Source organism: Gadus morhua, chromosome 8, assembly GCF_902167405.1.
Source record: "Gadus morhua chromosome 8, gadMor3.0, whole genome shotgun sequence".
Classification (NCBI taxonomy): domain Eukaryota; kingdom Metazoa; phylum Chordata; class Actinopteri; order Gadiformes; family Gadidae; genus Gadus; species Gadus morhua.
Genome location: NC_044055.1, coordinates 17950721 through 17966979, shown reverse-complemented (window position 1 = coordinate 17966979; position 16259 = coordinate 17950721).

Here is a 16259-nt window from a genome sequence, read left to right as displayed (position 1 = left end):
CGCCATTGCGATACATCCACTGTAAACAGAGCGCATGGTACCGTGCTGCTCAGGTATGGAGCCAGTTTCCTGCCAAAATTCAAACCTGAAAAAAAAAGTTGCAAAGGCTTTTAAGTCTGGGTTTGAAAACTCAACACCTTGTAAAAAAGGTTTTGCAACGCTGAAAAAAGAGATTATAACCTGAAAAAAATTCTAACAAAAATTCTAACATCTGTAAACATGATTTTGTGTTCTAATTTATCTTCTTTATCATTTTCACCAACACATTTTCAAAGTATTTTTTTTTTTCACAAACATGTTTTCAAAGTTCAAACAATATCACCAGCGCATTTGCAGAGATTCAAATCTGGCACTGTTCTAACAGTGTATTTGCCCGACAGAACACTGCCAATATTCACGTGACTCAAAGCTTGCGCCTGTGTGGTCAAATCTCTGAAAAGTCAGTGCTGAAAAGTCAGTTCTGAAAAAATACATAGCAATGGTGTAAACGTACACCTTTACAAGTTTTTTAAAATAAATATTCAACCTTTCAAAACTTATTTCTCAATGTATGAACACCTGTTTGCAGAATCCCATTTACAAGGTTTCAAAACCGGGAAACAATGAAATACACTGTTAGAACAGTGCCAGAGTTGAAACTCTGCAAATGCGCTGGTGATATTGTTTGAACTTTGAAAACATGTTTGTGAAAAAAAAAATACTTTGAAAATGTGTTGGCGAAAATGATGAAGAAGATAAAATAGAACACAAAATCATGTTTACAGATGTTTGAATTTTTGTTTGAAATTTTTTCAGGTTATAATCTCTTTTTTCAGTGTTGCAAAACCTTTTTTACAAGGTGTTGAGTTTTCAAACCCAGACTTACAAGCCTTTGAAACTTTTTTTTCAGGTTTGAATTATGGCAGGAAACTGGCTCCATACTCAGGGCCACACCCCCAGCCTCCTCTTTGACCCGCCTCACTCCTCCTCATTTGCATTAAAACTACAGACACCGAAACAGCGCATTTGGGGAAAGCTCAATGTGCGACTGGCTCATAGTGGCTGTAACTCTGCTACACGGCTGAATTTTGGGAATGTTTTCAAATACTGTGTTAGGGGCCCACTAATGTCTATATTAAAGCATCCATAAAGTAGCATGCCATGGGACCTTTAAAGCATGAATGCAACCCTGGAAATTGCTCAGACAGAGATATTTACGTCACAGAATACGTTTATTGTGTTCCTAAACACAGGTGTGTTCATAGATTTAAAAAATGACTTTGTTTAGATGCACTCATGAATCTGGGTCTGCTGTGGAATCCTTTCTGAACAAACCACTATTAAACTATATCAAATTACACACTACATGCATGAAGGGAACCAAAAGTCCCCCACACATATGGATGCTGCCACTCACGGTGAAGAAACATATAGGAAAACACATTTCCATTTCGAAAAAAACAATCACATTCCTAAAAATTACAATGAGGCAATATATCAACAGCCATGGGCAAACACTACACCGACAAGACAGCAGAAGGCAATCTTTTGTTTCTAGGATCGTTTTTGTGATCTTTGCAATTTTGAAAACAATAGCTAACCATTTTTTGACATTGAGGACGTCCAATCGATTTAATGAGTTAATCGATTGGAAATATGATTATTATGTATAGGCCGTTTGTGCATTTATATGGCTAGAGGCGAGCTGCTTCTTGCATATTTGATGTACATATCTGATGTACTTCTTTTTCACGCCATGCAATCTACACAAACAATATGACATATGATTTATGAAGAATTACAGATTATAAACACCCGTCTTTAATAACTGAAGATGTTCTACTGCCTTGTTGTTCCTAACAGAACACAAATAATCAATTTTTAGTTTAAAGTCATTCACAACATGAACACCATTACCCTTTCCCAAAGACCACTTCCATGTATGATTATATTGTTAAATCAGCTTTAAGCCCGGTTCGATGTCAGGCATGGCAAAATAACAACTGATATCGGATTCCTTTGATGCCATGTTGAAAGTGTGTGAAATATAGTAAGAAAATAATGTACATCAATAAACATTTAAAACACATTTTATATTTGAAATTAAATCTTTGTTCAACCTGCTTAACCCATGAAAGCACAGTAAAATGTAGCATTTGGAGTATATTGGAGCATTTACATCTAAATACCAAATGTTGTATAACAGCTGGTCCTCCAACAACTTCAGGACTGTGAGGAGACCCCAGACCCAAGACACAGTCCAGCTAAATACAGAGAGGGCTTAGAGATGAACCACCAAGAGGTACTAATCTCTAGTTCTCTAGGCTAATCGAGTAGTTACCTGCTGCTTCATACCGGCACACAAACCAAATGTGTGTTAGAGATGGATGCGCTGTGTCTGTGTGTATTTAAAGATGTGTGTGTGTGTGTGTGTGTGTGTGTGTGTGTGTGTGTGTGTGTGTGTGTGTGTGTGTGTGTGTGTGTGTGTGTGTGTGTGTGTGTGTGTGTGTGTGTGTGTGTGAGAGAGAGAGAGAGAGAGTACAGGACAGTAATCCTCTTTAGTTATTTAATGATTGATTAATTGATGACAGCCGTTACTCAGCTCCAGGTCTGTTTCCTGGTTTGATCCGTTGTGTGTCTGACAGCGTGGATACCCTTCAAAAGATCAAAACTCAGAAAAGTGTTTAGAAGTTTTCTTCTCCTTCAAACTAAAAGTGTTTCCTTCGCTTCTTTTTATACAGTTTTATTTTGATACTTTGAGAGTCCAAGGATTTCACCACAGATGATAAAATGTTCAGCAGTACTTTATACCCTTGAAGTAATACTCATACGGTATCTACTGGTTTATAGCTTTATTCGCTTTTTTATTGACTTATTTGAACCGTTTCTTATTTAACAGTGATCTAATCTCATCACTTCATCAGTTATGGTTCTTTGCCGTGAGGAGACCTTTGGTACATAAATGATGTAGACTTAGTTAGCTATTGTTTAAATTCTCCTTCCTCATTTGATCTGTCTTCACTGAGGAGCCCAGCAGATCAATCTTTACTCCCAGAAATTTTAGAACCGTGCTAATGTTCTCTTTCGCTTCTAAACACACGATTTATATTTAGATTTAGACTTACACATATAGTGTTTTTAACTTGAGGTTTAGTCTGTACTGCAGAATGGTCAGCTTGGTTGTGTTGTGGACTTTATGATGGAGTTTTATTGGGAACATTATTTAATGATTGATGGTTTATGACTGTTGGTTATAACTATTAGTACACTGATCGGTAAACTCTTTAAACCAAAACAATCTATTTGTCCTGTGGATGGATATCAAAAGGAAAATAAATAATAGTCCTTAAATTGAATGTGCGAGTTAAAAGATAGTGATAGAGTGTGAGGGATCTAGACATAGAGAGTGATAGAGTGTGTGTATGTCAGACAGGAGGAGGAAGGAAGTCTTCACTGCAGCAATTTCATGTTCGGTACTCAAACAGAATCCACAGAAACAATATGAAGTTGTGTTTTTGTCCAGGTCTCCAGTCTACTACGGATGAGGAGAGGGAGGAGGGGGGTCCTGCCTCCAAAACCACTCTGTCTGGGGAACATGGCCGCCAGAACAGAGCTGAGAAGAAAAGGATCTCTCACTGTCTGTGATTGGTGTCCATCTCAGAGCTCAGCAGTGATATATCATGACTCCATTATTAGTAAAGGAGCAAAAGCTTCATGCGTGTTGTGTTGAAGCCCAGAGCAGCAGGAAAGAGCAGACTCCCCTGGACATAGCTGTGTCTCCATGAACAGCGACCACTCTATTACTCATCCTCCTGACTTCTTAAAAGATGGATGCCCCTCCAGAGAGGAGAGGTAAGGATTTGTCAGAGCATATAAAACTACAGAATCTATCAGGCATCCATAAATCCAGGTTCTTGTTTTTCTAGAATATTCCAGCAGGAGGGAGCAGACTCCCCTGGACCTAGCTGTGTCTCCATGAAGAGCGACCACTCTATTCCTCAACCTCCTGACTTTAAAGATGGATTCCCCTCCAGAGAGGAGAGGTAGGAGTTTTAAACAGGCGATCAAGCAGACCAACTGCTTGTTACGGACCGATATTTACAAGTCAGGAAATATTTAGAATTAAAAAGATTCATTGTGTGTTCTCCACAGGCAACACCAGGAAATGTCAAAGGTTACCAGTGCTCATCCTGAACAGCAGCATCAAGCAGAGCTGAAGGTTTGTAAATGGCCAACAAGACATTTGACTTCAGCTCTACATAGAGACCTATTATTGACAGGGGCCCCTCAGAGGACACTAATAGTATTACCATAAGTAAGTAATAATATATATCAATCAATAAATGAGGGAGACAAGTGGATGAACAGAGAAGTCTGTTTACTGAGGAAGTTTGCAGCAGCAAGTCTTACACACAATTTTTTCTACTTAACAACGATACAGCCAGGAAAGATCTGTGAATACTGACACCTAGTGGTGAAAAGTAAAAGCAGGGTAAGACGGTCTTTGTATTTTCTGCGACCATTTACTGAGGTGCTAGAGCCAGCGGGGTGTTTGACAAACAACAACATATTGAAACATATTGACCACCTTCATTTCAATGAATTCCTCAAAACAGATTTTGAGGAAAGCCTTTTTGCCAGAAAAAAAACTGAAATGAGAGATGACACTCATACAACAATGGTGAATGACATCAGGCTAAGTATTGGGTAATTAGCAATAGGCTACACTAGAGCAGTCAATCAAACTACGGGTGGTCAAATGGGTTTTCCAGGCTTGCGGGTATAGGTTGGAGGGCCAATATAATCTTACATTGTAACTTAAAGACTGTTTAACATTCTTTAACCATCAGGTTAAAGAAGGTTAAACATTATACTGCAGATCAACAGAAGCATCAGGCATCTGCTGAAGGAAGCTTGAATGTCCATGTAACCCAGTTTAAATTCGGGTTATGGTTATTCATAAGAATAAACTGCATATATAATATAGTTTATTATTTTTCATAATGTTTTGTTGACGTTTGTTTGACGTTTGTTTGATGGTTGCAAACTTTGTAAATGTTATTTCTTCGATGTTTTGTAAATATTGTATCCTTTGCTTAATTGAACTGTGATATGGCCACCCAGCCAGGAGGGGGCACGATGAGGTGTTTGCGGGTGAATGGAGAAATGTGGAGAAGGCGGGAAAGTAGAGGAAAGGGAAGACGTGCAGGAGTTGGGAGAGAAAAAAAAGACGTGAGACGGAGTACAGTCTTGTTGAAGCCTGATGACATACCAGCAACAACCCTTAAGATTCAAGATTGTGTCTGGTAAATGAAAGTAAAGTTCAACACGACCTTTACTGAAAGCGCCTTCGGACCAGTGCACATTAACGACCCGGTCAGTTAATTAGCATAAGATGCTGAACAGTAGTGGCCTGCTAGCGCAGCCATCGACGCTATTACAGGGATTTTCCTTTGGACTGCCGCACCAGATAGCGGGTGTGACCACGAGGGTTGGCTCAACTTCCTCTGGCTCAAATCGAGCGACAAGCCAGTGAGGAGCGCCTTTGTCCTTTCCACGGTCTTTCGCGGACTTTCCCCATACTTTCGAAGTCTTTCCACGGACCTTCAAGGACGCCCGTTGCCGTTCACCTGGACGCGTGAGTACCGTGTTCTTTGGCTCGGAGGAGCTAAGAGGACTACTATTCATCAACAGGCCTGCAACGGGTTTTTTTGTGTACAGGATTGTTTTATTTTATTTTGTTTTATATATTATGCCGTCTTAGTTGAGTAATGTTATTACTTATAGCCTGTATTGTGATATGGTGTATGTGGTATCTGCAGTGGTGTAGTCTATTTTATTGTAGTGGGTATACTGTGATGTCTAGGATGATTATTTTCATGTCCTTGGTCAGCTCTGTGTCATCATCAGCTGCAGCAAGAACAGTGCTGTTAAAAAGATGGAGAACCGGTTTGATGTAGGACACACTGACATACTGTTCTCCAGGCAGCACGTCTGTGAATTCCAGCAGTGGGCTGAAGGTCTTGCTTACAGATTCCAAGACATCTGTATCTTGCCAAGTGGGCACCAGGTGTCTGGTTTTTGCTCTCAGTACAGGTGATAGGGAATTCTCTTGTTCAAGCACCCTCTGGATCATCATCTGACGTGACCCCCACCTTGTTGGTGTTTCTGTGATAAGTCGATGTAAGGGAAGATTGCTCTGCCTGGGATTTCTTCAACTCTTTTCTTCTGTTACAAGAGTGTGAAAAGGAACTCACAATCTTCTTGCACAAGGCAACTGCGCGGTCGGACAAATTTGTAAGAAATTATTAGTTCATTTAATCTTTCGTTTTCAATTAACATGGCATGTAATATGTAATGGGCCACTTCAAAATGACACAAAACTAACCATAGAAAGAATATATCAGCAGCACCAAATGAAAAATGAAATGTCATAATTTATATAAATCAAAAAAATAATATGCTGTGTCACACAAAAGGAAATAAAATATCAGCTCATTTAACAGTTATTTTTTTGTAGAAAGATTATCATGTCTGCCTTGTCAGGCATAATCCTCGAACGCTCCTGGCTGATGGTGTCCCCAGCAGTGGAAAATACCCTCTCGAAGGGTTGGAAGACGCTTGAACAGTAAGGTAGCCGCGAGACAGTTCCGCTAGCAGGGCTTTTGGCTTTAAACCTTGGGTCCATCGCTGTCACCTCTTAGAGGAACTGTTGGATTTTTTCCTCCTGGTAACGTCCAGATAGGTCAGTAAAAACCTTCCGTTTAATGTCGGATACAAACGAAGAGTCTCCTTCCTGAACCGTGAAGTGGGCCCTCAGTTTCATGAGCATCGGAAGGATCTGTCCACAGGTGGGGGTTTTCTCACTAGATACACACAGTGTAGAAGTGTACAGGACCTTCATGACCTTTATGAACTCCTCTGCTTTGGTAAAGTCCTCATCTGTGATCCTATCCAGTCGGTCCCTCTCCATGGGCTTTCTTATACGTGGATCCAACACTGCAGCTTGGAGAGCCAGATACTGCTCAAGGAACCTCTCAACCATCAGAAACAGGGAGTTCCACCTGGTTTTCACATCCAGTATCATGGTGTGCTGAAGAAGTTTGAGGTATGATAAGTCACACATAGTTTTTTTTTTTACCTCTCAACAGTTTATGCACCTTAAAAAATAATGTCTGCCACTGGTTATAAACATTAGACAACAGCCTCCACACTCATCAAAACCTCGCTGAACATACCCAGGCTTTCTTGGGAAAACCTGGCTCGACAGAGACGCAACTCGCAATTAGAGTTAAATGGTACCACGACGCTCACTTTAGATTAAATTAGTTGAACCAGGTTTTCCGCTTTAGGTTCAATGCGCGTTCACATAAAAGGGGCGTTTATCGCGTCATTTGACTCACCCTTATGCAAAATGAATCGAGCGAGAGCGGTGTATTTCACCCAAGGCGAGCAGTGTATTATTATGAACTCCTACAAGGAATACAGAGTTCAAATCACAGCAAAGGGGAACATGGTTGCCGATAATATGGCTAGGGTGGTGTGCAGGAAAAAAATAGCCGGCCGTGTTAATTCGTAAGTGAAAAGATTCTGCATATTGTCTAAAAAATATCATGTATCATCATGCCTTTTACCCCCATAGATGTGGTGCCAGCACGCTCCTACGAACATGGGGCCAAGTCAAAAATAAATATAAAAATATTATTCAAAGTGGTAAGTTGTACTCATCCATTTGAATAATTTAAGGTGAATCTAGCCTATGATTCGGTTTTCCGACTATGGAGGTGATTTTTCTTAACAATTCTCACAGCTATAATATTAATTTGTAGAATAAAAAATGCCTAGGCCTAATTGTGTCACTGACAGCGGTTATATAAGGGATAATGGACAACACGGCACTTGACTATCAAAGGTTAATGTACGTTGAACGTGGGGCCACCTTAAAATTTGAAACACAGACACACTGCGCAACAGTAGTGCACGGCTTCTTTGTGTAGCATTGGCTACATACGGTCCAACAAGGACGATCAAATAACAAATACCCTCTGATGAGAATCTATCTCTCATAAAGAATATCGTCAGGCAATGCCAAGGGATCGGTTCTGTCCCGAAAAACCCTCTGTCTCCGGAGAAACGCCTATACGATAAGTGCGCCGAGGTCCAGGGGAACACCAACAAATGGTGACGACATTGTCGGAGGAGGGGCTAGGAAGCTGCGCACGCCGATATAAGTAACCGATCTCCGGGTAGACTAAGCTGAAAACCTGCTCCCGACCAGGTTTGGTTGCGAGCATAAGTCACCATGGTGATACAGCTACGCTAAAAGAGATCGACTTTCGTGGTCGAGCAAACCCAGGCTTTGCGCTCAACATACCTCTAATCGAGCTTCGTAGTACAGGCCCCTGGACAACATCAGGGTTCTAAACATTAGAAAACAGTAGGGGTGCAACGGATCAAAAAACTCACGGTTCGGATCGTTCCTCGGATCAGAGTCACGGATCGGATCATTTTTCGGATCAGCAAAAAAAAAAAAAAAAAAAAAATAGACAAGACAAATAAACATGTTTTGTCTTTTTGTTTATTAACACTTTTAAATTATTCAATTGAAATATATAAATTCAACTTAAAGTGTACAATTAACATCTTCTTTTCAACATAATCAATGAAAAACAACTTAAAGTGCAACATAAAAAGGCATATCTCCTTCCTTTAAACATGGACCAATGACCATTAATAAAAAACAAATTAAAGTGCAACATAAGAAGGCACATCATCTTCCTTTAAACATGGACCAATGACCATCAATAAAAAACAAATTAAAGTGCAACATAAGAAGGCACATCATCTTCCTTGAAACAAGAACATTATCATCAAAGAAGAATTGAAGAAAGAAAACAAAGCATACATGAGCTTATAATTTTAAATTCTTTTTCAAAAAGACAAGGGTGTCTACATGGTCTGGGGAGAGTGTGGACCTCTTTGCAGACACTATGTCCCCTGCTGTTGAGAACACTCTCGGAAGGAACTGAAGAGCCTGGCACAGCGAGATAGCATCTTGCCATCTTAGCAATATGAGGGTATTTACACTCATTGCTTTTCCACCATGTCAGTGGATTACCATCCACTGCAACGCCGCTTGCTGCCAGGTAGAATGCCACCTCCTCTTTGATGATGTCAGCAGGCGTCTTGCTGTCCATGTCTTTGCTGCAGGCAAAGGTCTCTCCAAAAAGCTCTGCCAATGCCGACTTCTTTTGTGGAGGAGATGTGTCCAAGTTTGCTCCTGTTGGCTCTGCAGCTTGACCCTGCAGAAAAGAATAGGTCATTAATTAAACCTATTATTTATTTTCATGTTTCATAAACATGAAAAATGCGGCAATAACATTAAATGAATGCCATTATTACTGAAAATAAAAAATGTATGAAGATTTAAATTGATCATTTTAAAATAATGTTTTTTTCCTTTACCTCATCACAGTCTTCAGTGGCCAGACTGCTCACCATCTCAGTGGTGAGGTCACTGTATGTCCTCTGGCGTAGGTCAGGGTCTATGTGAGACAGGGACTTAAACCTCGGATCCAGGGCAGTAGATCTGTGGAGGTAGACCTGTAGAGTAGGGGGTGAAGTGTATCTGGGCTTCAGGTCCTCTCTAATGGCAGTCTTGACATCTTGAGTGATGGTGCTGTCTTCCACACTTGGAGCCATGGATTGTAGAATCCTTGTTTTCAGCGGAAGGATCATTGACACAGATGGTGACGTTTCAGTGCTCAGCAGAGATGTAACAGTTTTAAGGGGTTTAAGCACCTGGAGGACCTCCTCTGCCACTCTCACATCATCAGAGAGGGTTATGATGTCTTTGACATTTTTCTTTAGGGTCTTGTCGGTCAATGCAGAGTATATAGCTGCCTGCTGCTCCAGATAACGCTCTAACATATCATAAGTGGAGTTCCACCTTGCAGCAGCTGTTGTGCTTCTGTGGAAGTAGGAAACCACCTTCCTGATCCTCCCAAGGAGGCGGTCCATCCTATTGACTGAGATTCCCTTCTGTGATGCCAAATTTACTACATGTGCAAAGCACCCTATCTGTGGGCCCAGTCCTGCCTCATTCACTGCATTTATTTGATTTTTTGCATTATCAGTTGTGACTGGGATATTAGTAGTGGGCCTCTTTATCTTCCATTCCTCCACTGCTTGTGTCAGTACCTGCGCAAGGTGACTGCTTGTGTGACTTTCGTAGAGGGGGCGTGTCTGCAGCACCGGACTTCTCATCTCCCAGTCTGCTGTGATGAAGTGAGCGGTTATTGTCACATAGCTCACCGTTCCCCTCAACGTCCACCCGTCTGTTGTGAGTGCAACAGAGGGTGCTACAGCTAGCTCATCCACCGCCTTTTTCTTCTCCTGCTCATACAGACCTGGCACAATATTGTCGCTGAAGTGGGTGCGCGACGGGATGTCGTAACGTGGCTCGAGCACGTTCAGCATGTGTTTGAATCCCTTGTTTTGCACAACGGAATATGGCCTCATGTCAGCACCTATAAACAGACCGATAGCGTTTGTGATTGCTTTAGCGCGGTCTGATTGTGGAGGAAGGGGCTGCTTAAATGCCGCGGTGATGAGCGGTTGTTGAGCCGCTTTCGGTTTCACTCCTGTCAGTGAAACACCGGGGTGATGTCGCTGTAAATGCGTGGCCATGCTCGATGTGTTTCCACTGTTGTATGGCTTTCTTGTGCCACAGTGCCTACACACCGTCACGGTTTTATCCACCAACCTCTTTCCTTCTGAATTTAATTTGACAGGGAAGCCAAAATGCTCCCAAACAGGGGATTTAAATGTGGGGCGTTCTAGTTCTTCTGTTCCTCCGCTCGCCATGACCACGCTGTGTTGCAGGTTTTTCTTTGTGTTAGCAATCGCTATGTCAGCTACGTGTTACGTCTGTGTGGTAACCTAGGCGACAGGTTTGTGTGGCAGCGCGAGACCGCGAGTATATGGAAACAGACGTAGCGCTGGAGGCAGCAGTTATCGTTACAGTAGTCACCGAAGTCTAGCCTACTTTTATTTTCCATGCCCACTGTTCTTCATGTTGTACGCTGAGGACAATAAATCACGAGCCATAGGACTGTTTGCTTATTGAAAAGGGAACTGTTGCAGACTTTTACCCAGAGCGTGTTAAGTAGCTCTGTCCCTGGAACTAGCAGGAATGGTTACGGCTGTGTGTGGACTGAACATGCGCACAATTTTTTTTTTTCATAAATCAATCCGCGGATCATGCGTGTGCCGAACCGAAATAGATGATCCGAACGGATCACGGATCAATGATGATCCGTTGCACCCCTAGAAAACAGACTCCACACTCATCAAAAACACCCCTGGACAACATCAGGACCGCTGACAGAAGTGCTGCATTCGGGCAACAAGTAACAACACACCAGGCATAATTGACACAACGCCATACTGCAGTCACGTAGCCTACAAAACACAAATGCAAATAGACCCAGCAAACATGAATCAACAATCCACCTGCTTAGTAAGCCTTATATTGAAAGCCAGGGCTTGCAAGAAGGGAAATAAACCAAAGGCTTACCGTCAGAAGAGTTGCAGACGACGAGTAGGCATACTGCTGAAACGTCTGAGTATTCTGTCCTTCCATTCGTTTGCGCATTTGCGTGTCAAGTCTTTCTCAAATGCAAGTTGCACCAACCTGGCCTTTCTCTCGTGTGGCATTGTGCGTCTATGTTCCGAAAAACCATTTCTCAGAGTAGAGAATGAATTCTCACACATTACTGTGGATGCACTAAACGTTAATGCATGTTTGAAAGCAGTCAGCACACTGGGGGGCATGGCACTCAGTTGGATGCGATACGTTGAGATTAGGGATCGACCGATATATCGTTCGGCCGATATTATCGGCCGATATTCGCGTTTTTTACGTGTATCGGTATCGGCCGATACGCGGCTGATTTTCGCCGATTTTTTTTTTATTTTATTTTTTTACTTGTTCTACCTCACCTGTTTTTAATATTTGCTAAATATTGTTCATCTACTTGTTCTTACTTGTTCTACCTCACCTGTTTTTACTATTTGTTAAATATTGTTCATCTACTTGTTCTTACTTGTTCTACTTCACCTGTTTTTACTATTTGTTCAATATTGTTTTTTATACTTCTTTAAAAAAAAAATAATAATAAAAATCGGCTCAAGAAAGTCGGAATCGGCGTATCGGCTAAGGCTGATGAAAAAATATCGGTATCGGTATCGGCCCTAAAAAAAAATCGGTATCGGTCGATCCCTAGTTGAGATGATGTTCTGTATGGTCCAGGATCCCTCCATCGCTTGCTTTTTTGACATTAAAAACTCTTTAGCAACTTCAAACTCAGAGATTGCTACAATCAAATGCGACAAGTCGAGAATATGCCTCACAGCTTTCACATCAAGGAAGTTATCGGCCTCTGGATTAAGTGCTGCAAGTGCACTTGCCAGTTGTGAGTTGCGCTTGCTGAATCTACGCTCCATTTCCCCGACCACCAAATCAATAGTGTTGTAGTAAAATCTCCTTAGTTCAGTTTTCAAGTCATCATCACTTGTGGCTTTGTGTGCTCCTGTAGGCTCCATAACAACAAAACCATCCATTCGTGTGCTCTCTATGCGTCTCCGTTTGGGCCTGGGTCCTGCTGCTGATGGCCATAACAGTATCCAGCACCTTCCTAAATTCTTCATCTCAACAGAGATTTTTTAATGCATACTGTTGCACTCACCACAACACTTAAACCCGTCAGCAGGTTAGTGTCCTCTCCAGGGCTCTAAAGTGCGACCAAATCTGAGGTAGCACCGGTGCAACCAGCCGTTCAAAAAGAAAAAACCTCCGAGACTCTGAAAGGCCCATATCATGGTCTAAACCAATCAGAGATAATGAAGAGCGGGACCCCCCTCTGATTGGCCGTGGTCCAGATATTCCTGTTTATTCTACTTCATTTAAGAATACTCGTCAGAATTTTGCGATTTTCACAGGCTACAATATTGCATCTGTCAGTTGTCAAATTTGCTGAACGAAATGTTAAACTTCAATAATTGTTCATAGTGAACTTATATCGTGCATTTATTTAAGCTCTCAACAGCATAACCATACAGCTTTGCCACATCGGTGGGAAAACACGGCACACGCTAAGTAGGCGACATCCATGGAATCAGCCGTTCAAAACCAGTCTGCATGAATCGTATGACAACTGGATGGCAGGGGATGCGGACAAGGTATACACCGCAGGGGAGAACATGAGAGCCCCAGCTCGCCGCATAGTAGCCTGGGTGCTTTAAGCATGGAATAAGCTGGATACGGAGTGGGTGAAAAACTATGTGTGTGTGAGTGTGTGTGTGTGTGTTTGTGTGTCACTCTGTTCGAGCCTGCATGAGAGTTCAATGTTGTCATTAGCTGTTACGTCTTTCTGACCAATCGCAGTTCAAGGCCGACCTGGGCTGTACCACTTCGGGAGGGGGCGCTCAGTTACTCCCCTCTAGACAAAACCGAATTGGTTGCGACGTTGACCCAGCGCCGCCCGCAACGTTAACGGGCCACGGGGAATTCTCCCAACTCTCCCGATTACCACTCTGCGTGTGCGTGCGTGCGTGCCTGTGTGTGTGTGTGCAGGCGTTATTCAATTGCCTGGTAAACATATAGGCCTACGGTAATATTCATACTGGTTTAAATAATGCATTTGATAGTAGGCTATTTCCCATTGTTGCTGAGCAAGAGTTTTGTTCGAAAGTTCAGTGATAGAAAACAAATAATATCCCGGGCTATTGCCAAAGATCAAGAAGGCCAAACTCCACGAGTTGGCCATCAGAGGGGCATGTGACTGCAATTGAGGATAGTCCATAAGACCTGGAGCCATGAGACTGTTGGCTTTAGGAAGCCAACAGTTGCCATGCATTATAAAGAGAGACACCTGGAACGTCTTTTGGAGCAGAGATGGACAGGGCATCTTGCCACCGTGTCAGTCATTCTTAAGTCATTTGATGACATCAAATTGATTCTGACTGATGCTGACAAAACGACTGCAATTAAATGCCACGCTTTGTCCTTCCGGCCATTGACCTTATAAAAAGGATGATTTGGTACATAAATGACGTTGTGATAGGCTACATGAGCTGAGTATTGTGTTTTATTTTGAAAATTGACCGGATACTCTATGGCTTTTACTTTTTCACTTCCTGCCCTGCTCGATCTGCTCTGTTGAAATTGACGCAACGGCTTGTGGCCAAAATAGAAATGCTACGGCAGGCCTATTCAACTAGCGGCCCGTGGGCCAAATGCGGCCCCTCTTACATTTTTTCTGGCCCGCAAGAGGTTGCATGCAAAAAATAAATAAAATAAAGGAGAAACATAGTTGCATGCAAATCAGGTTTCTGTGTGTAGCCGGTGATACTAGCCAGTATCAGTATCCCACAATCAGTATTTTCTCATATGAATGCCATCAGTATCAGTATTTTCTCATATGAATGCCATCAGAACAAGGGCACGTTGGACCATGACCTACATAGAAATCTACATCATTTAGAATGACTGACACTGTCTCTCTGGTCTCTCTCTCTGGTCTCTCTCTCTGGTCTCTCTCTCTCTGGTCTCTACCCTGAAGGTCCTGGGTAGACACGCGTACACCGCCCGCGCACCCCGCCCTTTTCTGAGCAGCGGGGCGTCATGGAGCGCCCGGTCCTATTGTGTTAAATCGAAGGACGTCAATGCCGCCGCCGCCGCAAGGGACGCCGCCGCCGCCGCAAGGGACGCCGCCGCCGCCGCAAGGGACGCCGCCGCAAGGGACGCCGCCGCCGCCGCCGCATGGGACGCCGCCGCCGCCGCAAGGGACGCCGCCGCCGCCGCAAGGGACGCATTGACAGACATTTGCGACAGACAACTCATACCTGGTCGACGTGTGGCCATGCGTATTTTGCGATACGTTCTCCGTTTGGTGTGTCAGTTGTGCTAGTCGTCTAAAAAATAAACAGTAGTAAAATGATCAGTCACTTTCTGCATGCTGTTGATTTAGATAGGCACGCAATACACGTTTTTTCGCATAATTTTCAGATCTGATATTAGTGTGGTCTGCCCTGCTGCGGCGGCGTCCCTTGTGGCGGCGGCGGCGTCGCTTGCGGCGGCGGCGGCGTCCCTTGCGGCGGCGGCGGCGTCCCAGGCGGCGGCGGCGGCGTCCCAGGCGGCGGCGGCGGCGTCCCAGGCGGCGGCGTCCCAGGCGGCGGCGGCGGCGTCCCAGGCGGCGGCGTCCCAGGCGGCGGCGGCCCAGGCGGCGGCGGCCCAGGCGGCGGCGGCCCAGGCGGTGGCGTCCCTTGCGGCGGCGGCGGCGGCGTCCCAGGAGGTGGCATCCCTTGCGGCGGCGGCGGCGTCCCTTGCGGCGGCGGCGGCGTCCCTTGTGGTGGCGGCGGCGGCGGCGTCCCTTGCGGTGGCGGCAGCGTCTGTCCCGTCCTGGGACGCCGCCGCCCGGGTAGTTGTACATTATTTGGATAACACGTCGGCGTCCCAGGTGGCGGCGTCCCAGGCGGCGGCGTCCCAGGCGGCGGCGTCCCAGGCGGCGGCGTCCCAGGCGGCGGCGTCCCAGGCGGCGGCGTCCCAGGCGGCGGCGTCCCAGGCGGCGGTGTAGTTGTACATTATTTGGATAACACGTCGGCGGCGTCCCAGGCGGCGGCGTCCCAGGCGGCGGCGTCCCAGGCGGCGGCGTCCCAGGCGGCGGCGTCCCAGGCGGCGGCGTCCCAGGCGGCGGCGTAGTTGTACATTATTTGGATAACACGTCGGCGGCGTCCCAGGCGGCGGCGTCCCAGGCGGCGGCGTCCCAGGCGGCGGCGTCCCAGGCGGCGGCGTCCCAGGCGGCGGCGTAGTTGTACATTATTTGGATAACACGTCGGCGGCGCCGCCTGGGACGCCGCCGCCGCCTGGGACGCCGCCGCCGCCTGGGACGCCGCCGCCGCCGCAAGGGACGCCGCCGCCGCCGCAAGGGACGCCACCTCCTGGGCCGCCGCCGCCTGGGACGCCGCCGCCGCCGCCTGGGACGCCGCCGCCGCCGCCTGGGACGCGGCGGCGGCGGCGGCGGCCCAGGAGGTGGCGTCCCTTGCGGCGGCGTAGTTGTACATTATTTGGCGGCGGCGTCCCATGCGGCGGCGGCGGCGTCCCTTGCGGCGGCGGCGGCGGCGGCGTCCCTTGCGGCGGCGGCGGCGTCCCTTGCGGCGGCGGCGGCGTCCCTTGCGGCGGCGGCGGCGTCCCTTGCGGCGGCGGCGGCATTGACGTC